Raw genomic sequence first — 14,898 nt, forward strand, 5'->3', positions numbered from 1 at the left:
TTAAAAAAAATTGATAAAAAAGCATGCTTATCTAGAGAAGGAGCTAGCTAAAGAAAGAGAAGTCATTAAAATTTGGACTAACTCAGGATAGTCAACTCAGGAAATTTTAGAGAATGGCTATTGGGGATTAGGATTAGGATATTCAGCTAGATCTAATTCTGATAAGAAAAGTGGAGAAGAAACTGAGAAAACAAAACCAAAAAAAAGTGATAGTCAGGTCAAATTGAACAAGGTTTAAATAAAGACCATTAAGTTTAATCCAAGTGCTAATACTGTTAAATCAATCCATGAGGAAGGTACTACCTCAGCACCTAGATCTAACTTAATTACTGAAAAGAGTGAACAAGTTCACACAAATTCAGTAAATATTGGTTCAATGACTCAGAAACAGCTTAAGCAAAAGCTGAAGGACTTACACAAGAAGGACAAGAGGAAAAGGTCTAGGTAAAATAGGAATGGCAAGGTAGGTGTTAATAAGAGTTGAAATTATGTGACTCCTCCTAATACACCTAGAAAGACCTATTCAAACTATGGTAGCACTAATCATCTTTCTAATTCTTGCAGGAAGAAGAAAGAGATAAAAGTTGTTCCTTCTAAATCAGAGTTTAGGAATAGAATAGTTAGATATAAACCACAGAATCCTTGTTTTCATTATGGAAGTGTTTGGCACTCTATTTATACATGTAAAGAGTATCACAGTTTGTATTATTATTTTTATAAACTGAAACCCTCTTTAGTATCTGTTTCTACGTGTATAAATACTGATAGTAAGAATGTTAACATAAATTCTGATATGATGTCTTCTGCTACATATGTTAATAAACTTAAAAAGGCCAAAGGATCCAAGCAAGTCCGGGTCCTTAAAAATACTAACTGATTCAAATTACTGATTGCAGGGTGACAGGAGGAATGCTATAGTCTTGGACAGTGGATGCTTAGGACATATGACTGGTTATAAATCCATGCTATTAGAATTTAAGGACAAGGCTGGCCCAAGTGTTTCTTATGGAGATGGAAACTTAGAAAAAATTTGGGGATATGGAAAAATCAAAATTGGAAATGTCATCATTGAAAATATAGCTCTAATTGCAGAACTCAAGCATAATCTGATCAGTGAGAGTCAAATCTGTGATAGAGGTTACCATGTCAATTTTATGAGGAGCATTGTGAAATTGTCAGTAAGTTTGATGGAAAGATCACATTGACTATTGTAAGACATGGATGTTTATATGAAGTCAGGGTCTCCACAAGGATGGATAATTCAGAAGTTTGTCTACTGAGTAGAGTATCTATGGAAGACAGCTGGAACTGGCATAAAAGACTTTATTACCTTAACTTTAACACTATCAATGAACTTGTGAGAGGATTTCCCAATGTAGTGTTTACTCCTGATGGCTTATGTAATTCATGCGAGAAAGCCAAACAAAGGAAGACATCTTTTAAGAGTAAAACTGAATCCTCCATTCTTGAACCATATCATCTACTTCATGTTGATCTCTTTAGTCCAGTGAATGTTATGTCAATTTCCAAGAAGAGGTATGCACTCATAATTATTGATGAATATACAAGATACACATGGGTGTATTTTCTGCACACCAAGGATGAATCTCCATCCATTCTTTTTGATCATGTGAGGGAGCTGGAAAAAGGATCAACATACAAAGTAAAGATCAACATAAGTTGTAATATCTGGGGTATATCGTGAAATTATTTTTGTTATTAAATAATTATTATATGTGTTCAGTATCTATTCTCTGAGTTATTTGTTAAGTGTTAAATGTGTTTGGATGTTTAAAAATATTATTAATTGAGTATTTTAATTTTTATATGTCCAAAATAAAATATAGATAATTGTCATATCTACCTAATTATTTTTATGTTGATTTATGAATTTATAGGAATCATATGGATGTTATACAATCTTTTTTCGGGTATTTAAAATCTATTTTATAAAAACGGGAACCAATCACCGTTATCCGTTTTTACGTTTTTAGAACCCGAAACTCTTCCGAGAACTCCTTCCTAACCTAATTGTAATATTCCGAGCATTTTCCATGTTTTGACTTTTTCGATCCGGCGTACGGTTTGTCCTGTGCTGGTCCCGGCGCAATATTTTCGATACATTATTCGTATCGGTAAATCAATAAAACTCGTATTTTCGATAAACGGGAGCTTTTTTATTAAACTATCACAACTATCACCTCGTAATACGTGTAACCAGGCGTGAGACCAAGACCGCAGTACAAATTGTACTGATTTGGATAATTATCCCGAAAACCGATACCGTTTGGATCAGTTTTTATAAATAAACGTACCGTTTTATATCCGGAATGATCCAACGGGATACTAATTTCCCATAATTATAAATAGCCTCTACCGTATTTTATTTTGTACCGGAATTCATTTGCAAACAGTATTTACAGAATTTCTACAGAGAAAATACTATAATTATATTAAGTTCTTCGTAATCAAACACAAATTCGGAGGCGTTATCGATATCCGATTTTGGTTACATATACTCAAAACGAAACTACTGAAATCTAGAATCCAAATCTTCCATCAATTTCAACCCAGAAACATTAGGTGATTTTCTATTTAATTATTTATATTCGAATTTCTTGATAATTAAATGATGAATTTTTGTACGGAAGATTGTTTGTATGATTTGATGTTTGCATATTAAAGATCTTTTCTTCCTGATGATTTTGGTATATTATACTCTTGATTTGGAGTTCAATAACATGTTCAATTTTAAGTTTAATTCTCTGATTGAAGGAATTAGGGTTTATATGGTTTGAATGTTTTCAATTCGATTTGGGGGAATCTTGGTTAGGGGTTTTCAGTCGATCTTGATGGGTGCATCGTGTTCCTTATCAAATTTGCAATCGAATCATATATTCATATGTCACAAACGATTTCTGATAAGCTCGGAGTTGTATTTTGAAGTTCTCGTCGGAGTTCTTCGTGTTTTGGCCGGATTTTCGTTTCCAGATAACGTTTGGTCCATTTGTTAACTGATTTGAACTCCTGAAATGGTTTAGAATGAAAACCCCACTTGAATCGTGTCAAACCATTTTGTTTTCGCCTGAATCGGGGCTCACCGGAGCCGTATTCCGGTCACCGGAAAATGGGTTCTTCGCAACCCGTTACTGTTCTTGGTGACCCGGAGTTCCGACCCGGTTTTGATCCAAAATTCTGTAAAATGAATTTCTAACTTCTGTTTTTACAGTTTAGCCTAGAGATGCACAAAAAGCCCGGGCCCGAAAATCTGGCCCGGCCCGATCCGGTCAAAGCCCGGTCAAGCCCGGCCCGGTCAAAGCCCGGCCCGGTCCCGGCCCGGGATTCGGGCCTCGACGGGCCCTATATTTTTAGGCAAAGCCCGGCCCAGCCCGGCCCGGTTAAAAGCCCGGGTTTCGGCCCGGCCCGGCCCGATTAAAAGCCCGAAAAAGCCTGGTTATAATCTGATTATTCTAATATATTTTCTTATATATTTATAAATTCACATTTACTATACATATAAATAATACTTTAAACACATATATATTTACATATTTGTGATTAATAATATTATTTATATACTTCGTTGCATAAATAATAAAAGAAGATTTAATAAGTACACTATATATATTTGGATATCATTGTCATGAATATTTGGATATCATTGTTATCATAACAATGATATCATTGTTATCATTGTTATCATAACAATGATAAAATATATCATATAAACATGTTTATTTTTTGCCGAACTTAAATGTTTTCAACGAAGTAATGTTTTTCTAAAATATTCCATGCAAACTAATACATTTTACGATGATCTAGTTGCTACCACATGTATTCTTCGGAATCTCTAATAATACTAGATCCGATTTAAATTAGATAAAAGCCTGGCCCGATCCGATCCGGCCCGAAAAAAGCCCGGTTAGGCCCGGCCCGGTCAAAGTCAAAGCCCGAAAAGCCCTGCCCGGTCAAAGCCCGGGCTTTTTAAGGCCCGGTCAAGGCCCGGCCCGGTGGGCCTTTTGTGCATCTCTAGTTTAGCCCCCCAAGGTTTCCCAGCTTTGCAGAAATTAGATTTCTGTTTCAAAAACTTTTAAAAATAAGATTTCTTTTATAAATTCATTTCCAATATTTGTCTTTAATTTCTAAAAATTATTATTTTAATTCCAAAAATTATTTTTAATTCAAAAACAAATCTAAATTAATTAGTTAATTAATTTCAGTTAATTTTTAATTGATTAATTGGTTAATTAATTCGAAAATTAATTGATTAATTGATTTAGTTAATTATTAATTGATTTTAATTAATTATTTAATTAGATTTAATTATTTAAAAATGATTTAAAAAAATTCTGAAATATAGTTTCGAGCTTTAAAATATTATTCTAAATTATTTTCAAGGCTCGATAATTATTATAAAATTGTTTTGAAGCCAGAATTAGCCAACTGAACCCTGTTTAATATTCCGAAATTGATCCAACGACCCGTTTTAATTCCGAAAAATGTTTTAAAAATCATTTTAAATACCTGAAAGCCTGTTTACAACCCGAGACTCCTTTAAAAATGATATGTCATTGATTATTTAACGTGTTATGTGTTATATGTGACATGTTGGTTGACTGTCGGTCTATATGTTCGGTGTTTACTTGTTTATAGCGTAACTTTCAATCCGTTAATCGGATTTGGGTGAAACGAAGGGTAGATAGAAGTGTATGTCGAATAGAATCATATGAGTTAAATATTGATAGATACTTATGATGCCTAGCAGAGTAAGCAAGGTGTAGGAAAGAAAAGCAGGTGATCAGAAAATAGAATTGACATGTTGAAAATACAGCAAGTAATCAGAGGATAGAAGCGAGGCATAGGAGAAGCAGACGAGTGATTGTTGAATGAAGTCATTAGACAAGTACAAGTGAAGTTGAAATCGATTATGATAAGGCAAGTATTTCTAAACCTTTATCGAGATATAATGCAAATATTTCTAAATGCTCTTGTGACATACTGTTAATACCCAAAATAGCTCTGTTTTATAATGTAAATATTTTGAATCCTTCAGCCTTGATCCTAAGCCATATCATTTGATCTTTGAGCCGTAAGCCTTGTTCTTTGTGAACCATTTCTTGTTGATTTACCAGATATTAAACCACACAAATACAATACTACACAAATATATATCCATCATATACCAAACACTGAAACAGAATTGTTTGAATATACGGAAACTTTTATACTCAACCATACCTTGTGATATCAAAGTATTAAAACCTTGAAGAAACACTATTCATCTAATACCTAATTATCCTACCGGCTGAAGGCCACTTCTTTTATGTACTTTGACATACCCTTTCGGTAACCATGAATTTTTACCATGCTCTTTTACAAATATTTTATTGTTATTAATTATGATCTGTTTTTATTGAACTCTATTGTTGATCATATTGAAATGCTTTAGAATTGGATAGTTTTCTTTGTGTGAACCAGATTCGTGGTCGGACCATATCGATGGTCAAGTTAGGCCAATGTGTGCCTTGGATCCAGTAGTTAGAGCAGTGCTGTGTGCTTTGCTCGGGGTTAGTGCGTGACTGATCAGCAGCCTAACCTTGGTTTTAAAAACTTTAAATGAATATCCAATTCTATTGGTTGTTTAACAAGAAACTTGATTCCTTTGAATCACCTCGTTTATTATTGTTTAACCTCAGTTATTGATAATATGACTTGCTGAGCTAGTTAGCTCACTTTTGCGAATCTTTTTATGTATTCTACAGTTAAGAAGGATACGGTTGATAGCGAGGTTTCCCAGTTCAATGTTCGAGCTAGGATTCCAGATTATGATTGATCGAGCTAGCAGGAGCTTATTGCAGTAGTGAGATAGTAAGGTTGTAAGAATAATTTCATATCAGTTGTAAATTTAATTAGTTGGGAATTTGCTGTGTTGTAATAAAAGTTAAGGTTGTGGCTTGTTTTCATACTTTAACCTGTTGCGATCCGTGGTTATGTAAAGCAGGGTCATTGCAAATAATATTTTCTATACAGGTTTATATATTGAGTATATGTTGTGGACCCCAAACCTCTGACCCGGGTTTGGAGGGCGCCACAGGTTGGTATCAGAGCTACAGGTTATAAGTCACTGGAACAAGCCTAGATTGTCGGGATTGGGTAGAGGGTTAGGATTAGGAATAGGAAATCGAAAGATAGGTCATCGTGAGGTTGAGTGCGACTGTATAGTAGGTCTTCGGCATGGTTCGTGTTGCGATTCGGGATTCTTAACTAGCGACGTGATATCCAGGTAACGGCAATGGCAGATCCTGATTTCCCTGCATCAACTGATCATTTGGAGCTTTCCGTCTAAGGATCGTCGTCTTCTCCCAGATTCGATTTGCGCCTTGTTCCTCCATCAGTAGTAATGGTATTACCTTTTTATTATGACTGTTACGTCTCTCCAAGTTATTTAACGCTATTCTATTACCTCTTGATATGAGGTGACCTATTTAAGAAACTTCTATCTGTTTATTCTTGTTTTACTAGACATCGATTGTGAGTGTGCCCTTTCAATTTACCCTACACCTTGTTCTACACCCCAGTTTAAAATCTGTCTAATGAAACAATTGTATTTATAAAGATGGATTCGGGAGCTGCAATAAATGGTGAGTATTGAAATACAAATTAAGGTGAGAAGGAGTTTAGAAAGAAGATTCAAGTGTTCTAAAGGATGGTTGTTATCAGGTTACAGGAAGCTATTAGTAATTAGGCCACTCATGACTAGCTTGTGGAATGGAGTAGATAAGTGTTGAAGAGATAGAGTTAGAGGAGATTAGGGATCTGAAGATTTCTTGAAATTAGAAAAATAGTGTTGTAATGATGTGATATATGTTTTAACAAGATGATGTGATATTAGCTGACTTATTGACTATTGGATAGTCTGTTCCACTTAATGACTGCAAAGTGGATAACGGGAGTACTACCAGTATGGGAGCCTTAATGTGAAGCTACGAATAAGATAACGTGCAATGACAGCGGAATTTTTCATTAATTACGGAAAGTAATAGACCCAATGAAGGAAAGGAGATAAATAGAAGTGAATGGACCTTTGAGTGATCATTCTTTAACTTGGTATTTGGTCATAAGAAGGACAACAACCAACTCATACAGTAAGGACAACTGGAGGCGTGATTTTCAAAATTTTCAAAAATTTTAACAAGTTTTTGAAAAAGATTTTCCTTACAAAATTTCTAAAAGCTTTTTTGAATAAAATAAGTTTAAACATCGGTTGTCAAGTTACTGCTTGAGTTTCTTGTTTGTCAGAAGACTTGGATTATCTGGAAGGATGTTGTTTCAGACTCAGTATTGTTAATTCGGAGAACGAGGTAACCTGCGATTATGAAAAAGTGGGTGCAAGTATTGTCTGATAGGATTAACAACAGAACCAGCGTACGGGGTAACTATTCATCCAATAACTGGGATTATCAGAGTTCGAAGAATTCATTGATTAAACGGAAGCCTGAGCATGACTGAAGAAGATTGGAAAAATTTCCAGACTTTTCTAAAGGAAGAATATTATTAACAAAATGATCGTTATGTTGAATGATTCATGGTTATTCCAAATTAAAAAGAGAAAACTCAAGGTTATCTGATAAGAACGCCATTATGATCGAATTGTTAAAGTATTATATGTGTAGGTGCGATGGTACAAACGCGAGACTTAACAAGTAAGAATCTATAATAATGCTTAGTTGCGAAGGCATTTTAGCCTACTTCTAAAGTTGTTATGTGATACAATTGGGAAATGATCGAGCAAGCTCGAAAGATGAATACAAGTGAAATGTGGATGGTGATCAATGGTATCATTCTTGTCCTCAACATTACAGCGTATATTCCTTTTTAATTCCTAAAAATGTATGAACTCCTTTTTCTTAATAAATTCTTTCTGATGATATCAAAATGGAAGATTTTGTATTCCTTTCAAATTCAATTGTTCCCCTCAAGTTTTGTTTTCTTATTGGGACAAACAGTGTTATGATGAGACACTTTGTCGAAATAACAAAGAGTCGGGTGGGACGCCACCTAATCATGTGCTGGATGCCATACGGTATGAAAGACTGGCCATCTTAAGTACCAATATGGTTGTCTCATTAATATTCAAAACATTACTTCTTCTTTCTTTTCAACTCTAAGTTTATTAAAATTATGAATCCTTCTAATTGTTTCGTTGTACCGTTGTTCTTTGCGAGAGCTTCTCAAACAAAAGTCAACGTATTATACACTCAGCGGGAAAAGTCTCATCTACCTCTCATGCATAGAAAGGAAACAAGGGCATATAGTGAGAATTGCAAATCATTGGCCCTAGCCAGGGATGCATTGTGAGTCAAGGGAATCTACTTCAATACGGAATACGTCTTCGAGAACAAGAATTTGCAATATGTTATTTAGAATATGGAGGTGATGACATGGAAGATTATTGTGGATACCTTATACGTTAAAGTATTGAAAGACATGTGAGCAAATTGATCATATATCTCTCAAGGTTTTATTGATAAGATGAATTATCCTGTCTAATCAATAGGTTTATAACTAAAGGACTAGCAAGTTAAGAACGTGTAGTTATTGAATAAGTAAGTACCAATGGCGGAATCGATATTTCTGGAAATAAGTTGTGAAGAATTGATATCATTTGAGATAAGAGGATTTGACATTATTCTAAGGAATGGATTAACTATTCAAGTGTGATGCCCAGGTAGACCGTCGTGCTGGAAGATAGTTCTGAACACGCCAAATGAGAACATGAAGAAGTTTAGAGGACAAAGGAAAGTAAAGAACTTGTTAAGAGTGATTTAAGATTACAATGACCAAAATATAAGTGTTATGGCGATTATAACTAAGAGTCCGGAGCAAACCGAACTTGAAGATTTTACAGTCTCAAGACATGTTTCCAGATGAGTTACCAATATTTCCTTTAGATAAAGAAAATGTGTCTATGATTAATTTAGCACCTGAAATGAAGCCAGTGTCCAAATCGCCGCACAGAATGGCACCAGATAAAATAAAGGAGTTACCAGAGCAAACGTAGGAGATAATTAGAAGAAAAAGCAACTGGACCTAGCATACCCCCTAAAGTGCACCGACACGATGTGTTAATAAAAAAGATGGAAATGTGAGATGATGTGTTAGCGAAAGCTCAACAAGTTTACTCTCAAGAGCAGATATCTGTTACCACGAACCAATGATTTGAATGAAGCAAGATATTTTTATAAGATTGACTTAAGACTGAGCATATTACCAAGTGAAGATTGAACTTATGAACATATCAAAGATAATTTTCAGAACTCAGTACTGTTGTTATAAAATTCTAGAAATGTTAGTGGGATGAACTGATATACCAATGATATTTAAATTTGATAAGTAGAATCTAAAAGGAGGAATCTGGATAAGACGTACTTGTGTTACTTAAGAAGAATCATGCAACCTATACAATGATAGCCGAGGAGTCAAAGGAAAAGGAAGCGGTATAAAAAGGTTACCAGGTGAAAACTTTAATGCCAGGAAGTGTAATTCTTAGTATAGACCGTCAGTAAGGAGGAGACAAAAAGGGGATTCAGCAGAGGAGTTTAAAGATAATATGAATGAAGAAAGACCAGAAGCACCAATAAAAGTAAGAAGTTTTATCGTGGACCAGTTATTATCAGAAATTGTGCAAGTTTTCTTGAAAGTTGTAATATTTTGGATGAGGCTAACAAGGAAAAGCAAGAAGGTTATATGAAATGGAGAAGGGTGAAGAGAGTTTTGCGGAGTTAAATGAAAGAATGATTACAACACCTATTTTATCACTTTGAATGTATCAGGGATATTTGGTAGTTTATAGTGATACTTCTCGTAAGGGAATGGGATGTGTGTTGACGCAAAGCAATACAGTTATTGCATATGCATCCAGACAACCGAAACCTTATTAGCAGAAGTACCCTACTCATAACTGGGAATTTAAAAGCAACAATAGTATTCATTTTGAAGGATTGGGAAATATTATAAGTATAGAGAAAGATATGAGATATATACGGACCATAAAAGTTTGAATTATGAACTCCCGAGAAAATAGCAAATGTAGTGGCAAGAGATGAGTAAGAAGGAGAGAGAATGAACTTAGAGACTATACCAGAAGAATTATCTATGGAATTCTAGAAGTTGGAATAGGAAGTCAGGGTTCATGATCCAAAAAGGACGATCAAGGTATTCTTAGGTTTTCTTCTAGAAATCGGATTCCACCAATGACGGAATTGAAGAATGAAACTTTACAGAAAGCTCATAATTCAAGGTATTCAATCCATTCAGGAAGTACCAAGATGTATAGAGATTTAAAGGAAAATTATTGGTGGCCAGATACGAAGAGGGAAATTACGGAATGGATTAGCAGATGTTACATACGTCAAAGAGTTAAAGTAGAACATCAGAGACCAAGTGGATTGCTACAGCCATCGGAGGTCCAGAGTGAAAGTGGGAGCATATCGCCATGGATTTCATAGTTGGGTTACCAAGCACAAGAGCTATTCATGATACCATTTGGATTATAATGGATAGATTTATCAAGTCAGCTCATTTTCTGTCTATAAATGGAAGATTTTCAAGGGACAAGTCAGTTCATATGTACTTAAAAGAAATTGTAGTTCGTCATGGAATTCCTGTGTCCATCATATTCGATCGAGATTCAAGATTTAATTCAAGATTTTGGGAAAAATTTCAAAAATGTTTGGGAACGAGACCGAATATTAGTACGTCTTACAACCCGCAGATAGACGGCCAGAGTAAAGGAACGATATAGACAATCGAGGACATGTTACATGTGTGTACTATTGATTTTAAAGGAAATTGGAACGAGCATTTACCTCTGGTAGAATTTGCTTACAACAACAGTTATCACGCCAGTATTGGGATGCCATCCTATGAAGCCCTTTAGGGACGCAAAGGCAGATCTCCAGTGTATTGGGACGAAGTAGGAGAACGCAAATTACTTGAACCTAAATTAGTGCAGCAGACAAAGAGAAGTTATTAAAGTTATCCAGAAAAGATTGATAGCAGCACAAGATCGCCAAAGGAAATATGCAGACTAATCAAGGAAAGATATGGAATTCGAAGAAGGGAATTTGTTATCACCGTGGAAGGGATTAACGAGGTTTGGAAAGAAAGGAAAACCGAGCCCAAGATATGTTGGACCTTTCAAAATTTTAAAGCACGTTGGCAAAGTAGCCCACGAGTTGTCGTTACCTTCGCACATGGAACACATTCACAATGTTTTTCACGTATCGACGATTAGGAAGTATAATCCAGACTCCAAACATGTAATAGATAGGAGCCAATAGAGCTTCAGACAGATTTGCCATATGTAGAGAGTCCGATAGAGATTCTGAAAGAAAGAGAGAAAGTATTGAAAAAATAATAATAATAATAAAGTGGTAAAGTTAGTAAGAGTAGGAAAAACCCAAAGGTTGAAGAGTCAACCTGGGAGTTAGAAAGTAATATGAAGGAAAATACCCTCATTTATTTTCTTAGGAGATTCTGAGGACAGAATCCTTTTAAGGGAGGAAGGATGTAATATCTGGGGTATATCGTGAAATTATTTTTGTTATTAAATAATTATTATATGTGTTCAGTATCTATTATGTGAGTTATTTGTTAAGTGTTAAATGTGTTTGGATGTTTAAAAATATTATTAATTGAGTATTTTAATTTTTATATGTCCAAAATAAAATATAGATAATTGTCATATCTTCCTAATTATTTTTATGTTGATTTATGAATTTATAGGAATCATATGGATTTTATACAATCTTTTTCCGGGTATTTAAAATCTATTTTATAAAAACGGGAACCAATCACCGTTATCCGTTTTTACGTTTTTAGAATCCGAAACTCTTCCGAGAACTCCTTCCTAACCTAATTGTAATATTCCGAGCATTTCCCATGTTTTGACTTTTTCGAACCGGCGTACGGTTTGTCCGGTGCTGGTCCCGACGCAATATTTTTGATACATTATTCGTATCGATAAATCAATAAAACTCATATTTTCGATAAACGGGAGCTTTTTTATTAAACTATCACAATTATCACCTCGTGATACATGTAACCAGGCACTGAGACCAAGACCGCAGTACAAATTGTACTGATTTGGATAATTATCCCGAAAACCGATACTGTTTGGATCAGTTTTTATAAATAAACGTACCGTTTTATATCCGGAATGATCCAACGGGATACTAATTTCCCATAATTATAAATAGCATCTACCATATTTTATTTTGTACCGGAAATCATTTGCAAACAGTATTTACAGAATTTCTACAGAGAAAATACTATAATTATATTATGTTCTTCGTAATTACACACAAATTCGGAGGCGTTATCGATATCCGATTTTGGCGTACATATACTCAAAACGAAGCTACTGAAATCTAGAATCCAAATCTTCCATCAATTTCAACCCAGAAATATCAGGTGATTTTCTATTTAATTATTTATATTTGAATTTCTTGATAATTAAATGATGGATTTTTGTACGGAAGATTGTTTGTATGATTTGATGCTTGCATATTAAAAATCTTTTCTTCCTGATGATTTTGGTATATTATACTCTTAATTTGGAGTTCAACATGTTCAATTTTAAGTTTAATTCTCTAATTGAAGGAATTAGGGTTTATATGGTTTGAATGTTTTCAATTCGATTTGGGGGAATCTTGGTTAGGGGTTTTCAGTCGATCTTGATGGGTGCATCGTGTTCCTTATCAAATTTGCAATCGAATCATATATTCATATGTCACAAACGATTTCTGATAAGCTCAGAGTTGTATTTTGAAGTTCTCGTCGGAGTTCTTCGTGTTTTGGCCGGATTTTCGTTTCCAGATGTCGTTTGGTCCATTTGTTAACTGATTTGAACTCCTGAAATGGTTTAGAATGAAAACCCCACTTGAATCGTGTCAAACCATTCTGTTTTCGCCTGAATCGGGGCTCACCGGAGCCGTATTCCGGTCACCGGAAACTGGGTTCTTCGCAACCCGTTTCTGTTCTTGGTGACCCGGAGTTCCGACCCGGTTTGACCCGGTTTTGATCCAAAATTCTGTAAAATGAATTTCTAACTTCTGTTTTTACAGTTTAGCCCCCCAAGGTTTCCCAGCTTTGCAGAAATTAGATTTCTGTTTCAAAAACTTTTAAAAATAAGATTTTTTTTATAAATTCATTTCCAAAATTTGTTTTTAATTTCTAAAAATTCTAAAAATTATTATTTTAATTCCAAAAATTATTTTTAATTCAAAAACAAATCTAAATTAATTAGTTAATTAATTTCAGTTAATTTTTAATTGATTAATTGGTCAATTAATTCGAAAATTAATTGATTAATTGATTTAATTAATTATTAATTGATTTTAATTAATTAATTAATTAGATTTAATTATTTAAAAATGATTTAAAAAAATTCTGAAAAATAGTTTTGAGCTTTAAAATATTATTCTAAATTATTTTCAAGGCTCGATAATTATTATAAAATTGTTTTGAAGTCAGAATTGGCCAACCAAACCCTGTTTAATATTCCGAAATTGATCCAACGACCCGTTTTAATTCTGAAAAATGTTTTAAAAATAATTTTAAATACCTGAAAGCCTGTTTACGACCCGAGACTCCTTTAAAAATGATATGTCATTGATTATTTAACGTGTTATGTGTTATATGTGACCTATTGGTTGACTGTCGGTCTATATGTTCGGTGTTTACTTGTTTATAGTGTAACTTTCAATCCGTTAATCGGATTTGGGTGAAACGAAGGGTAGATAGAAGTGTATGTCGAATAGAATCATATGAGTTAAATATTGATAGATACTTATTATGCCTAGAAGAGTAAGCAAGGCGTAGGAAAGAGAAGCAGGTGATCAGAAAATAGAATTGATATGTAGAAAATACAGCAAGTAATCAGAGGATAGAAGCGAGGCATAGGAGAAGCAGACGAGTGGTTGTTGAATGAAGTCATTAGACAAGTACAAGTGAAGTTGAAATCGATTATGATAAGGCAAGTATTTATAAACCTTTATCAAGATATAATGCAAATATTTCTAAATGCTCTTGTGACATACTGTTAATACCCAAAATAGCTCTGTTTTATACTGTAAATATTTTGAATCCTTCAGCCTTGATCCTGAGCCATATCATTTGATCTTTGAGCCGTAAGCCTTGTTCTTTGTGAACCATTTCTTGTTGATTTACCAGATATTAAACCACACAAATACAATATTAGTCCACAAATATATATCCATCATATACCAAACACTGAAACAGAATTGTTTGAACATACAGAAACTTTTATACTCAACCATACCTTGTGATATCAAAGTATTAAAACCTTGAAGAAATACTATTCATCTAATACCTGATTATCCTACCGGCTGAAGGCCACTTCTTTTATGTACTTTGACATACGCTTTCGGTAACCATGAATTTTTACCATGCTCTTTTACAAATATTTTATTGTTATTAATTATGATCTGTTTTTATTAAACTCTATTAGTGATCATATTGAAATGCTTTAGAATTGGATAGTTTTCTTTGTGTGGACCAGATTCGTGGTCGGACCATATCGATGGTCAAGTTAGGATAATGTGTGCCTTGGATCCAGTAGTTAGAGCAGTGCTGTGTGCTTTGCTCGGGGTTAGCGCATGACTGATCAGCAACATAACCTTGGTTTTAAAAACTTTAAATGAATATCCAATTTTATTGGTTGTTTAACAAGAAACTTGAATCCTTTGAATCACCTCGTTTATTATTGTTTAACCTCAGTTATTGATAATATGACTTGCTGAGCTAGTTAGCTCACTTTTATGAATCTTTTTATGTATTCTACAGTTAAGAAGGATACGGTTGATAGCGAGGTTT

This window comes from Apium graveolens, chromosome 6 (genome assembly GCF_009905375.1).
Source record: "Apium graveolens cultivar Ventura chromosome 6, ASM990537v1, whole genome shotgun sequence".
Lineage (NCBI taxonomy): Eukaryota > Viridiplantae > Streptophyta > Magnoliopsida > Apiales > Apiaceae > Apium > Apium graveolens.